The sequence below is a fragment of the Nipponia nippon genome, unplaced genomic scaffold, assembly GCF_047370975.1.
Source record: "Nipponia nippon isolate SJK-2023a ecotype South Korea unplaced genomic scaffold, ASM4737097v1 scaffold_2, whole genome shotgun sequence".
Classification (NCBI taxonomy): domain Eukaryota; kingdom Metazoa; phylum Chordata; class Aves; order Pelecaniformes; family Threskiornithidae; genus Nipponia; species Nipponia nippon.
This window is the reverse complement of record NW_028262336.1, coordinates 6,546,009-6,561,222: the sequence shown is the minus strand read 5'-3', so window position 1 is coordinate 6,561,222 and position 15,214 is coordinate 6,546,009. Positions and strand designations below refer to the sequence as shown.

The following is a 15,214-nucleotide window of genomic DNA, read 5'->3' as shown; positions in this document are numbered from 1 at the left end:
CTTGATCCATTTTCAAACTGAAGCTGGGGACTGTGGGACAGCACCACGTTCTCTATAATCCGGCTAAAGGAAGGAAAATAACTTACTGTCTCCAAAAAAAAAAAAAAAGTCAGAGTTAGCGCAGACCTAACATAAATAACTGTTTTATATTTGCCTCTGAACGTTATCTTTAACTAAAGAAATATGCTGTCTTGACGTAGAAGGAAGATTTTTAAAATGCCATAAGACTGTTAAGCACCACAAGAAAAAGTGAGACAGAGGGAGAGTCAGTCTTCATCATATTTATGAGGGCCACAAAACTGCTAGTGAAGTCATTTAATTTTGAAATTACTTAGGAGTCATTTAGAAAAGCCGGGAACACAGGATGGAAATAGAAAACTAAAAAAAGTGCATCCAGTGTTTCAGAGTAAGTTCCCTGCACAACACCCTTTCCCTGCTTATCACCCCCTTAGGCAAATTTACCAGCTCGGCACTTCCTCGCAATTAACAAAAGATCCTCCCCAAATCCTGCTCAGGGTGTGAGTGAGCCGCTGGGACCTGGCCACCGTCGGGTCAGAGAGCCCGTGCCAGGCCACCGGCGCTCCACCGCAGCGCCGGAGCACGAGCTTAACTTGAAGCACCAGCTCGGATATTCTGCTGAACTAATGCTGGGGTGTTCTGCTACTTGTAGTACATTTTTACAAAAGAAGTTCCCTTCCTTGGATTATTCCATCTAATCAAAGCAAAAATTGTTAAAGATGCACTCTACTTTGTTTTATCCCCATTTAAGCTATTTTCTGCATTTCGTTCTCTATGGAAAAGGAAACTCAGTGTCACTATCCGACCTCAGGAATAAGCACCTATCTGCAATGCTACTGGAAAACTTTTGAATCCAAATAAATTCCAAACTTGTATTTTGGCCCAAAATTACAGCAAACTTGCTCCTGCTCTTGTTAGTAAAACACCTGCTGCTTTTACCAGGAGCAGCAATTATCCCTCGTGTCTCTTCAGTCCTTCAGAAAAGCCTGTGCAGCCTTGGAAGCCCAAGGTAAACGTTTTAATGTGTGCGTTATCTTACTGAAGTCGGTAGGTTGCATGGTTATGAAAAAAAAGGATGCATGAAAAGACAGTACAAAGATCCATGGGCTTCAAAAGGTTAAACGGCATCACTAATACAAGCACTGCAGACGGGACAGTCCTGAACACAGCGATGAAAACGGTATATGCTTTTCCTTCCTAAAGCTCCCTTCTTGAGGGCTAACGTTTTTATTTTACAGTAAGCTGAGAACTGGTGAGTAGACTGGTATACTAGTTATTATTTGACTCTCTTCTACAAAAATCTATTTTTAATAAAGAAAAAGTCAAAGGAAAGAGCCCTACTTCTCAGCTAGTGCCACTTCAGAAACTTTTTGCTAACCACAGCTGAATTACAATAATGTTTCTCCTTTTTCATTTATATTTTTTAGTATTTTTAATACTGACAGTAAGTCACTATGCACCCAAAATTTTCTGAAAAAATTTCTGAAAAACAAAGAAAACAAACTATCACTGGTAGATCACTATTTATGGAGGGAAAGAATACAGAAACATATTAAATTTACCATAAACAAGGGGTTTCATACCATGACAGCAACTTTTAATGTAATTCATTTGTCATATAAATTACGTCCTTGGGGATCTCCCATAAAATTAATTAGGTCAGAGAGAGAAGGAAAACAAACGGAAAACTTCTCAAAACTTCAGCAAACCATAGGTTTTGAACATAGCAGTATCAACAATCTCACTGTAAAGTTCTTCCCTCCTCTTCTTCTGTTCTTTCCAGGAGACCAAGATTGTCAGATTGCGAATCATCTTGGCCCACCAAGATCAAGGAAATCATATAGGTTCCAGCACACAGCATTTCTGAAATTGAAAATTCTACAAGCGTCTCTGTCTTTCCAAACTACAAGCTCCCTGGAAAAATTCTGAGATGTAATTTAGTAAAGACATTCATTGTGGCAATGTGGCTTTTAAGCACAAAGCTACAATTGCAAAATCTGGGCATGATACATTCATCACACAACACAGAAAAGCAAAGGGGAGAAGGGCAGAAGAAAACAATAAGAATTTTAGACAAATTTTAATACTGGCCAAACTCATCCTCAAATCAAAACTCGGAAGCTTTGCCTGTTCATTAGCTTCTCTACAGTTTAGGCAAAAAGGAATTTGCCCCTGTACTTTTCCTGTACCGCTCTGGCTTCATTTCGCGGAAGAAACAAGACTTAGCTGTTTTCACTCCTCTCGACACAGCTCACTGAATCGGAGGTGTTGATACACGTGTACAAAATCCAACACATTTTCTGATCCCATTCAGAAGACAGATCAAATTTTGCTCCTCCTGATGCCTATGCCACCTTCCAGTGTAGACTGGAGTAATCAGGGCAGAATAGGAAGACAACAAAATGCAGGGGAGTAACTGAGTTGGTGGTGCTTGATCATTAACGACATTAACAGACTGCACTAATGGATAACTCCACAGTATAAATTTCATCTGGATCATGTGAGGCCCTGAGATCACATTTCTGCCAGCCTTTATGTGTGTTAATGTTAGCAGCGGGGAATAAAAGATATCAGATGAGGCATGAGCTTGCTGGTAAAAGTCAACACATCAAAATAGATTTTTAAAACTGCATCAGAAGAATGAATTTATAATGGATCCATGCTTTGCGTTTTGAGGTGACAGAGTTCTCGATCTGGTAGAAAGTTCCCAAAGCTTGATTTACTACGTTGTCAAAATATAGCCTGAGGGGAAAATCTGACTTACAGCATCTTTATGACTGGTGATGAAAGAACCTTGCTTGGCTTTTAGACCCCAAGTTTGGCTCAAGATAGTGCAGTAGAGAACAGAACATCTTTTATTTTATGCTGGGAGTTCACAGTGTTCCTCTTCAGCACAGAATTAGGTTTTACGGTATGGAATTCTCACACACAGCTCGCTGATGGGTTACAATTCACACCTTCAGATTTTGGGGATATACTTCACACCCTTCATTGTTACTGCTACTAAAGATATGGATTACAGTGTCCTCATGTCATTGTAGAAACTGTAACGGAAATCTTTAGAAAATTCGGGAAAAAAATTGCGTCTTTTACCAGGCCACAGCATGTCTTATTCAGCCTTGGAAAGGCTTCAGAGTGCAGTAACCACATTAATTGGACATTATATGGACAGCCGAGGGTAGCTCAGTTCCTGTGCAGCTTTTACTGTTCCTTGTCATGTTGTTTCAAAACACATTTTGTGTTTTAACCAGTCGTATATACATATGAAAACATTGCACAACACTGGACAATGCTAGAGATCCACAGGAAATAATTGTTTCGCAAATATGAAGCAATCTGCACTAATATAAATAGCGTGGCCCAAATCTGTTCTAAATTATGCTTATGCAAATCCATGGGAGTCAACTAGTACCACTAACAGAGTAGAACAGATAAGAGCTGTAAAAATATAAAATATGGCTCTACTGTACAGCTATCCACGGGCCAAAGCCTGCCAGCCTGCCATCACTTAGATTCTCCTACTTTCCCAGCATGGCTTTACGGAAAATAAGAAAAATAAGAGTATCTGGGATTTCTAGTTCTCTCATGCGCTGGAGGACACATGTCCAAGAACATATGGACTTCAATGTGTCAGCATCCTACATCATTCTTATTTCAAGAATGTTATTAGTTTTTGTGGGTGGAGTCCAAAATTTTAATGCCATATTAGCACACAGTGGCTGTTTCTGTAATGCACATGTCACAGGGAGCATATGTGTAGCAGTCCAAGGATAGCATTTTAACTTGATTTCAAATGATTTTCTGAATTGTAATACTCTCAAAAGATGAAGTATTGATGCTACCAGCAGGGTATTTCACAACTTTTGTCTTCACAGTTTCATCCATCCACCTCAATTCTGACCTCCAGGATATTATGCTAGTGCAGATCTGGACTCTCCACACACAGCTGTTTCAACAAATCTCATTTTGCTCTATAATGCACAGCGTGTGACTTCAGGATTGGTATTTTCAGTGCCGAACCAAGTTATATGAGCAATGTATGCTACTCTAGGCAAAAAGCAAGACTAAGATCAGAGAATTCTTTGCCCTGCTAACTTTACCTAAATTTCAATCCAAATCTTCTCAAATGAATTAGCCTCTTCACCAAACTCGCAGGTACAGACAGATATTGTGGGTATCAGCCATGCGACCGCTCCAACTGGATACAGTGAAAAACGTATTGCCAAAGGCTTTTCGGCTGTAAATCAGCAGTTGGTTTGGCACTGAGATTTCTACCTGTTTGTGGTTTTCATCTTTGGTTTCAAGACAGAAAATGAGACGATACCTTTCAATGCTGCATCTCAAGCAGGCTGTACGGAGAGCGAGGTTTCATTCCAACCAAATCTCTCTCTCTCTTGCAAAGTTGAGGAAAACTGCCAACCACTGCTGCTCTTGCCATCAACACAGAGATGTAGATGTTAGGGAAAGGCAAAGTCAAGGGAGAGAAGAAAAAGGAAAAGAAAAATGTAAGTTTTACATAAACAACAAACTACATCATGACTACATCTGAGGACAACAAAATAAAAAGTACTGGCTTTAGTATAAAGAAACAAATAAACAAAACCTTGGAACAGCTTAATCTAAGAGGTTTTTTTAGTTTATTGGATACAGAGAATTTTTGTTTAAATTTAGTTCCAAGGGACACAATACTTTGAAAACATATGGTAAACTTAAAGGGCCAACATTAAAGAAACAAACCTATCATAGCATCAAAATGAACTCACTCCACCATTACTCAGAGAGCAGCCTGAGCCCCTTCAAGAAACACCCTGCAAAGCAGCAGAAGCACTTACAACATATGTTCTTGCCTGCAAATAGCCCAGGGTGCAAGAGGTGGGTTTCGTTTTTTGGTTTTAAAGCCTTCTGCATGGGCCTCACTCTGCCTTTGTTGAAGGTAGTGTTAACACACATCGAATGCAGTGGGAACCAAATGTGGATAACTGCATACTTTGAAAAATCACACCCAATATGTTCAACTGATGCCATCATTCTCTGAGGACAAGTGTAAGCTATGGAATACTACAAGTAATAGAGAGCAGTAGTCTAAAGTAAGCTTTTCAGAACCAAGGAAGCATATTGCGATATGTTTTCACAGGTAATTGGGAACGTGCATCTTCAAAATAGTAGTCAAGAGTAGGTAAAGACTGTCTAGAGATCCTTACAGTGACAGTAGTCTCAATGTCTTTTCATAAAATAAGAGTTCTTCAAAGCAACTCTCAGCAACCAGTAAGAGAACAGCCAGAGAAACTAAGCTTTTCGGATTAAAGGAAGAAAATGAAAGTCAGTGCCTCTCCACAGACGTGGATGTCATGAGAATGACTTCAACACATCTGCTAGTAATCAAAATGGGTCCACATTCACCAGTGCACAGAAAAGTGGAATCCTAATGATCGGCGAGAAACTTTGTTTTGCCCCAATAACTGTAAAATCGTTCCAGGAAGCTGTATGTACTAATTCACCTACAGGAGACGAGAACTGCGTTGCATTAAATCATCTGTACTAATAAAGACTGAGCTGAACAGAAAATGGAACTACCTTATCATGAAGATACAATCACTCGGGGGGAAAGGGGCCCTAAAACGTTCTATTCCTGAGTTGGAACAAAAGAAAACGGCCAAGAGGGTCTTCTTTCCCCATGAGAAGGTGTTTCCACAAAAATTCACCTCTGAGAAAACCAAAATGGAAATTTCCCATCAACTAGCTAGAAAAAGGAGGAAAAAAAAAGAATAAAAAGCCTTCCAGAACCAGCAGTTGGGAAATATTTGTTTTGACTTTTCTTGGTTAAAACAGTTATTCCGAAGGAAAAAAAAAAATATTTCAAGAAAAAGAGTTTCCACTGAAAAATCTTTCCAATGGAAAATGCCTGGCCACAGCTACAAAGGATAGGACCACTGGCCTCAGCCAGGGGAAGGGGAATGCCAAGGTCAGTGGGCTGGGTCTGCCACAGCCCTCTTGCACAATCACGGGCAAACTGCTTGCCTTCTCCACGATGCTGTTTCTCCTCCAGCCTTTCTGCCTACGTAGACCGTCCACTCTTCAGGGCAGGGACTGTCTCTCACTGTACATTGTACGCAGCCTACCGTAACGTGCATGTGTAATGACTTTCAGCGCTGCAGTAACAATAGTATTTTTTCCCTCCTACAGCAGCTAGTTCCCAACACCGAGATGAAGAGAAAAACACAACCTATGGCTGCAACACACTGCTAATCAAACACTATTGTGTACCATGGGGATGTGGGGGGGATGCCTTTTCATCGTAGAACTAATCAGAGTTTATACACACAGAATCAGACAACTCTATAGTCCAGTCTTGTGATCTGTGTTCCAAGCTGCCAGAAATAAGGCAGGAAAGCAAGCGGGGAGGGGGGGCATCTCCTGTGTTCGTAATGAAAGAAGAGAGATGACTGGACTAAGAGCTGATGAGGTTACAAGGCAACAGCAGTGCCATGAGTTGTTTGGGCTTAAAGCCAGATGTCTTGTATTTCCTTTGATTGTTTCTAAATAATTAATGGTATTAATTTAATCATGCGACCCCCCCCTTTTAGTATTTGGCTCTGTGTACTAACACTAAATATAAAGGAGAAAAACGGGCATGTCTATAGCATACTGAATATTGATGCTGTGTGTTTGGACTGCAACAACAGCTGATACTCATATCCATAAGATTATATATCTACAGTGCTTGCACAGTATTTGCACGAAGTAGATCAAGTAGTAGCCTTCATACTCCATCCATAAACCAGCTCAACTATGGCATATGGACACTGCATGTTTGAAGTAGTAAAATAGAGGGTACAGCTCTCTCTCCGCCCACACTAAGACGAACCTGCCACTACTATTTCACGTAACATTTTCTGGCAAGCTCCCAGTTTTCAGTCATGCTGGTTTGCTTGAAAGAAACACTCAGAGGAGACTCTGCTTGTCTTGCTGTTCGAACAAACAAAATAATCACGCATCTTGAGCTAATGGTCCAAAGCTTAATGAAGATCATAGAAAAGAGGCTACCCGTGATGTGAGCATTCCCTTCTGACTTACCCACATAAGCCACCACTGTTGGCAAAAGGAAAGGGATTATGAGGATAATAAGTAACCCTGAGCTCTGGTCTAGACAAACCTTTGCTTGGTACAGTCACAGCCAGCACACAAAGAAAACAGCAACCCCCAGCAGTGAAAATTTAACTTCTCCCAAATTTTCGACACCAGGGCGCTGGCAGCAACAACAGGAGGACCTGTGCTCCTGCACCTCTCTTGTTGAGGCTGCAAGTCTCAGGGGCACCAAGGAATCTCATGGGAATATTCTCAGCATTTGTGTTGAGTACTAGGACTGCCGAAATGTAACGGCAGAAATCCTGAACAAATGAAGACTAATGAAGGCAGCTTCCTACTTGCATATGTAGTCAGTAAAAATGCTTGCCTCCTACATACAACAGCCTACTCTCAGCTCCCCTAGTCAAGTCTCCAGTCCCACCCATCTTATCTACGCTTTTTTCCTACCGCATTTCCACTTATCTTGAATCCCATGGCATCTACCGTCAGATAGTATTAAATGGGGTAGCTGTGAGGTAATGTAAGGGAGAAAGAAATCTGACAGCTTGGAGCAGACCCTCGCTTTGTCCAGCAATGCCCCAGACTTCTGGAGGTAAGGACAAAGTGACAGGAGGCCTTCACAGATGTCAAAAGAAATTTCCAAAAATGTGCACAAAGCTAACCTCATCAAAGAGTACCTGTGGGGAGTCAGAGAGGGCTTGGGCAAGTCTCATTTCTTACATTTTACCCATGGCTCCCTATTTGGTTGTCATTCTGCAGCTAGACTATCAGATCAAGACTGGCATTATGCTTTCTACAGTTATGATTCTTCAGTCGAGGAAAGTGAACGCTGAAGAGTTCTCCACTAGAAAGCCTGGTCCTAATCTTCAAGGACTTCGCAGTCAAGGCCTAGCAATCCTACAGGCATCTTTCTCCACCACTAACTCACCAAGCCAGCTGGGTTCATAGGAAGAAGTCTGTTTCATTACACAAAGATCATATGGGACGTACACCCGAGCCTTTCAAATGGAACCGGGGCAGAGCCAAAAACTGCATTGGCCCTGCACGCTGCAGACAACATCACCTGGAGGGATCACCGTGACTGCCAAATCGCGGGCTGCGGCACTGCAGAGTGAGTGGCAGAGCGCTCTGGGTATCAGAGCTCAGGCTATGGGGCTCTTCAGCAAGAGAGGAGCAGAATGGCTATCCAACTGACCGTGCTGAGTAGAAAACATCTCACCCTGTCCTTTAAGTCCTTCTCTAGCAAGGCTGTAAGGTTGAATAACATCATCATTTTCTTTCACATTGACAAAGATAAACGGAGAAAACACTAAATAATATTGGTTGAAACAAGAAGAGGAAGAGTAACATACAGAGAAACTTCAAGTGACTCCTTCAGTTCCTACTACCTACCTACAAAGAGTGGCAACACCTACAGATGCAACAAGCACTTCAGGAATAGCTGATGCCAGAGTATCCCCCCTTGGAAATCATTCACAGAAAATGGGCACTGTGGTTTTGAATTGGAACGAGAGGAAAACTGCTTCAAGACAGGAATGATCACATAGAAATGACTGAATTGTTGGTAAAGTAGAGACACTGGAGACAGCCAACTATAGAGCTGAACAGCGCTTGAGTCTCAGCACTTTACGAACAGCCCCTGTGCTTATTTGCTTGTTTTTCAGGATTTTGGGGGGTGGTGGTAGAGTGAGAAGACAGCATTTTTCCTATGGCGACAAGGATCTCTGAAAGTGTCTACATGTCAGACTTCGCTGAGAACGTATCTTTTGTTCCTTCTTCTGCTTTATTTCCCTTTAATGATAGCTTTGCAGCGAATCCCATTTGTGAGTTGCTCAAATAAATGCAAATTTTATCTTGTAAGCAATACCCTCCAAAACACTACTACAACTGAAAATAAAAACGTGAAGAGCTAAAAGGCACTGGGTCTTCCCTCGTGCCCTCATCTCCCCAGTGCACTGGACTGCTTGCTATTATTATATATGGAGTACCAGGCAGGGTACTTGGTATTATAAATATGTACTGTATTGAAATATATAGCCCAAGTCTCCAGGGCCCAACAGTCTAATTAGAATTACAGTTGTGCAAATAACTGATTTATTTGGCTAGCTGACCGAACTGAGAACACGGAAAAGAAAAAAAAAAAAAACAAAAACCAAAAAACCAACCATTTAGGTGTTTAACAAAATGGGCTACTTTTCTGTTTGTGTTTGTTACATTTCAATTAAAATAGACTTTGTTTCAAAATGAAAACAGAAACCTTCTTCAGAAATATCAAAACAAAACCTTTCGGCTTTCCAAAACATTTCTTTTACATTTTGTCTCAGTTTATTTTTTGCCATAGTTTTGGCTAACCTGTATCTGAGGCAAGCAGTTTTCAGCAAATAAAACATTCAACTCAAGTTTTACCCAGATCTCAACCTAAAGTCTGAACTGCGAGTCGACCCGCTCTCGCCTTAATGAAAGAAGAGCAGGGAGGCAGGGGATTTGCATTCTCTTCTTGGTTCAGCCCGTCTTTGCATCCAAGGTGAGTTATTACTTCGTTTCTTTACGGTTGTCTCTCTGTCCACATTTTGTCTCTGCTGTCTCTAAGCTCACTGGGGTTAGATGCACCTCCTACGGCAAGTCTGTACGGTGCCTAACACAATAGATTGCTCATCTCAACTGGGGCCTATATGATTTACTATGATATAAATAACTGCTTGACTGCAGTCAAATCTCTTTTTAATGCCAATAGTTTCACTTGCATATATTTAGCGGCCCATCATGGGAACATCAGCTTCTTTTTTAATTAATTACTTAATAATAGAGGTAAAATATGAATGGACAACAAGTCTAGATTTTCCCTGCTTCATCAATTTCAGCGCTCAAAGAAAGCATCTCGTTTACAGCTACCAGGACCCGACAGGGACACGTACTGAATGAAGCCTGAAAGCCAAGATCCCCTCAGCGCTTTTGTACCCCTGTTATTTAGGGACAAATCCTCTCATCCCTCCAGGGAAGGAAAGGTGACTGGATTGAAAGAGCTGCTTAGTGGAAAGCCTCACGGGCAACCTCTAAACCCTCTGTGCAGGGCTTTAGCCACAAAATTGTCACCGGTAGGAATGGGAAATGCAAGTTCAATGTCTGCAAAGAGGTGGAAACTGAGGCTGAAGGGAAGAGGTCTGCCTGCCTCTTTTGGAGACCGCTTGCATCTTGGAAGGCCAACTTGCTTATCAAAAGATGACTTTAGAGCATGTTAGAAAATAAACAACACAGAAATAGAAACGAATGCAACGTTAAGAACTCTTCAACTTCGACGTGCAGCACTCGGGGCTGGGGGTGGGGAGGTTTCTCAGAGCACACATGGCTGTCACCGACAAGAAAGTCAGTCACGTTTTTAAAACACTGGGGACAGAGCTGCAAATGTGCCCCATTATGTCTTGAGATGTACTCCCTGGGTACAAGAGGTGCGTGGGTTACTGTAAGCTCGTGTGTTACTTTGCTGAGACCATAAAAGGCAGCACAAAGCACAGGCGGAGAAACAGCAACCGTAGAGTACGCGGGGGGATTATTCCTACTGTATGGGCCTGATCCTGGGTGCCTCAGGTATTCTGGAGTCCCACCGTAGCTTTAACCCCACACTCTTTTCCTCCATCCTTGGGGCTGCTGCTCAGCTATAGGAGACACCGCTGCCATTTCGCAGCCCCTGCGGCTGCTCCTAGCCCCCAGCCTCCTGCTAGGGGAACTGCCAGAGGCATACAGGCCGCCCCAGTCACTGCCCAGGGCATCATCAGCCATTCCCCTCCGCATAGGAGTGCCCCCACACCATGCTAAAGGAGCAATTATTATAATTAAAAATAAAACCTCCTCCTTGTCGATTGTCTGTACTTATTGGCCATTGCTGCCATCTAGCCAGACGCATCTCTAATATTCACAGAAGCCTTCAGCCTGTTTATTTTCCCCTTGCTGCTTGGCCTGCAGCAGGGATAAATGCATCCCTTGTTATTCACTGCCTCTGCGGAGACATTTGTAAACTTTCACAGGGTTTTCCTTTTTTTCCAACAGGTGACAAAATCCTGTATAACTGCAGGTGCTGTGGGGACGCAAACAGGAACAGGGAGATCAGATGCAGCTGTTGTTGGAGAAAGGGAAAAATGAAGATAAAGGCAGCAGATAAGAAAGTGCTGAAAAGAGCAAAGAAATGATTGAGAAGGGGCAGTTAGCTATTTTTGTTGCCGACTTACTCTTGCAAGGTAGCTCTAGCAGAATAATTTTGTCTATTTTGTTATCATGCCAAATTTTGGCATGCGTTATCAGGGGAAGGTTGGAAGTTTATTGAAAAAAAAGTTTCTGGATGCTATTGGAAAAGGATTAAGAAGTTGTTGACTCAAGCTAGCACTGAAGAATGTGCTGGAGGTCACAGCTGCGGGGCACTGGCTGGTGTTACTGGACTTGTGAAGCAGGAATGATAAGGAGGTGGTTTCAGAGAGCTTCTGAGTTCCGATTTATTCTTCTAAGTCTTTGTTCCCAAAATTTGGCCAGGAAAATGTTCCTAATGGAGGGCTCATTCTGCACTCATCCCTTCATCTCCTTTTGGTATAGATGGCATGAAATAGGATGAAAAAAGAAAATTCTTAGGAGACTTAGAAATGGAAACATTCAGACGGAGTTTCACTGCCTGCTTTCTGCCTACAACTCAGCTCTAAAAAGCCAGTCTAAACTTCCAGACACTGTGGCCATTCACTTCTCTACACAACCTGGCTTCAGAGCCATAGACCCAGCAATACAATAAGCTAGAGGTGAAGCACAACGGGTAAAGAGAAAACAAATATGACTGCATGATAAAAGATGCTGTTTGCTCTCTGGCCATAACATTTCAACCAAATAAAAGGGGGGGGGGGGGGGGGGAAGACAGCAAGAAATGTCTGTGAATCTGAATTTCTGTTACTGCACTTCCTATTCCACCAGGGGAAAGAAGAAGAAGTTGTATTTTGCTTCCCTTATTTTTTTTTTTTTTGCACAGAAAAAGGAGGTTTCATGGGTAATCTAGAGTAATATTCATCTGTGAATCCAATTTATGCAGTGGGATAGGATTAAAAAAGGAACAGAAGGTCTGGATTCTGAACCTGCTCTAACAGTTTTGATTTGAATACAACCCAAGTCTTGAAATGGCTTGTTTTCCACTTCTGGTTTGGAGCTGGTTGAAATACTGCCACAGTAGCACTTCCTGTAACATTTTTGTCCAAGATTCTCATTATTTGGAACTAAACTCTAAAGATTTTGGCACCGTGAAATCCAAACAAACTCTGTTCCTGACTCAACTGGCCCAGGAGTCAACCCAAGCTTAATCTGGTTCTGGGTCCAAATCCAGCTTCAGCCCATTTCCATTGTTATATAGATTATGCCGTAATACCACCTCTAGCCTCAGGATTTATGATGCCTCCTTGCAGGATGCATATTTGTGTGTAAATACATAAATCACATCAGATAAACAAAGAAGACATGCCAGAAAACAGGAAGGGAGAGGAGAGGAGAGATACCTACCAAGCGGTTTGTCTCTAAAGTGTTGCCAGTTGTGAAAGGACTTGACGTGCTAATATCCGCTCATTCAGACTCTTACAGACATGCTAAGAGCGTGACGGCTGGCAGGCCGTGCATTTAAGTGCTGTTACTGAGGCCCCCAAATATTGACAGAGTGCCAGACTCTGAGAAACTATTGATGTATGCAGCCGGCCGCTGCTCCAGACACCTCTCAGACAGAGTCTTTAAATGTCACAGATTAATGAATTTTCATGAAACGGAGAATGAGAGAAAGAATTAAAAAAAAAAAAATATCCCACAGCACCAACATGAAAGCATCTTTTATCCCTACACAAAATTCTGCCCTCAAGCCTCAAGATTCCTAATAGATTATAACAGATCGAAAGTTGGCAGGAGATAAGGGGTGGAGGAGGTTAGACCCTGATGCAGAGCATCCTCAAACAAAGCCAATACATGAGATGTTCATTTTTACAAAAAACAACGAGGGTCAAGGGCCACTCAGATATCTGTTTCATTTTAACCAAACCCACAAGTTACAAAGCTTAAGGGGCAGAATTGGTTAAATGGTTTTCTATTTGAGGTTCAAATGGGGCCAAACTGCAAAGTTCAGATGTTGACTTTGAACAACCCTAACTTTAGAGCCATTCAGACAGCTGTGCTTGGACCCTCTCTTAGTATTTGACGTTGTGCTTGATCTTATCCAAGAAATTACCAAAGTTATGATATAACATTTTTATGCCATCAGATAAACCAAGTATGCTGATTATTTCTCTTTTTTCATTTATATCAGTGAACTCAAATATGTATGAAAGAACTTCAAATATCATTAAAATGTAATAATGCAAAATGCAGTTGGAGCGTAAATGACAAATCTATGCATAAGACATCACTTAAAGAGGAAGGAAGTGAAGGGATGATGTAGATGATGTATGCAGAGGTAAAAATGGGCCATTTATACCCAACTGTGTTAAAAATACGGCTTCAGTGAGCCCTTCTGCACACAGCCACTTGGAAGCGGGGCTCCACGAGCCATTTGCTCCCTTGTTCCCAGAGGCACAAGCACTGATTCCCGCAAGGCTCAACTGCCCCTGCCGCCCCCGGGTTGACCCACAGGATTTCTTTCCACTGCAATGACACAGAGCAGGGTGAGCATCAACACACCCAGCTCCTGGCTGGCTGCCTCCTACCCCCTCGAAAGCACAGCTATTTGACGATGCTGACAGAGAAAGGGAGGCTGCCGTCACCATGACGGCCAGGCCTGCCACGGGAAAATCCAGAGAAGCTGAGAGCATCCTGACAAGCAAAGCTGTACGAAAAGCCAAGCAGCAAGACCCTGCCGGTGGCACAGCAAGACCCTGTGGTTCTCCACTGACATTTTTGCTCTAGAAAAGTCAACATTCTTCACTAAAAACTGTGTTCCTAAGTTGTCTCTGTCTCCGGCCACATGAGGCTTTGCTGACCACAGCAGCTATTAAATCTCACTGTAAGAACGGGGACTAGCATGAGGCATGTTCAAGAGGAGCTTGTTTCCACATCATCTGGTCAGTCAGGTTATTTGTGACTACCTTTGCCAAAGCAAAAAACCCTAGACTTTCAAAAAATGAAGCTATCTTTCTGACTGGAAATGATTGGAAACAAGTGCAAGGACTCTGATGCTAAGTTCAAGCTCCTGACGACGTAGAAGTCTCCGGTTTTTGAAAGCCAACACACTTCTGTAGGTTGGCACACGCGGCAATCTGTATCATGGACTATGACAGTCAGCAACTTGTGTTATCCACTCTTGTCACCACCCAAAGCATGTCTTCCCTACCACCACACATCCCATGTCTGCCAGAGTTGCAGCAGGGTCTCCAACACCATTATCCATTGCCCTCAGCTCTACAAATGGTCTGGATGAAGTAGCAAGTGGCCATCCCCTGCTGACAGCAAGCGAGAAGACAGAGCACACGTGTGTCCAAGAGTGGATGACACAAATGACTGATTAAGTACAGGAGAAGGCAAAATGTCAAAGCCTTTCTATTCTGAGAACAATCCCTACACAAACAAAGAAAAAAAATCAATATAGATTTTCACACAGGGAATATTTTACGCATCATTGCAAACTTGCTTTAAAACACTCAGTATTTTTTCTTTAGGATTTTTAAAGAACCTGTCTAATGTAACTGCCCCTTCTGGCCTGCTAGTTCTCCTCACACGCTCCTTTTCCTTTCTCCTTTCTTCCTCTCCCTCTCTTTTTAAAAAGTAGTAACTGAGGAGCTATCACAAACCACTAACCCAGCAATTCATTTAGTCCAGGAGCACACCTTCAGCAAAGGCCAGCACTGGTTGTATTGAAGGAAGGTGTAAAAACTCCCCAGTATTCCCCTTCTACAAAAGCCTTCTCCTGTACCCCAGTAGAGATTGGCTTCAGTCTAAAGACTGAAGTGGAGCACTGGGTGGGATGATCCTTGAGGGACACAGACAAGCCCACGTGCCCGAGCTATGAAGTTGTCCCTCACAAGGGCACAAGATGACCCGGACTCTCTCCAATACCGACATCACGATGCCCCTTTGGGTCACTTCATGTCCTGAGTACACGCTAGGGCACGGC

General features: G+C 42.5%; 1 protein-coding gene across 2 annotated transcripts in view; it reads right to left on the bottom strand.

Annotated features, from left to right (window-relative positions):
* The window catches only part of ZBTB20 (zinc finger and BTB domain containing 20), a 469,974-nt gene that overhangs the window by 166,454 nt on the left and 288,306 nt on the right, over nt 1–15,214 (bottom strand). For both annotated transcript variants that reach the window (XR_015705073.1, XR_015705072.1), the window contains one exon: nt 4,343–4,443. The gene's annotated coding sequence lies outside the window, so the exon portion shown is untranslated. The remainder of the gene's footprint in view (nt 1–4,342; nt 4,444–15,214) is intronic.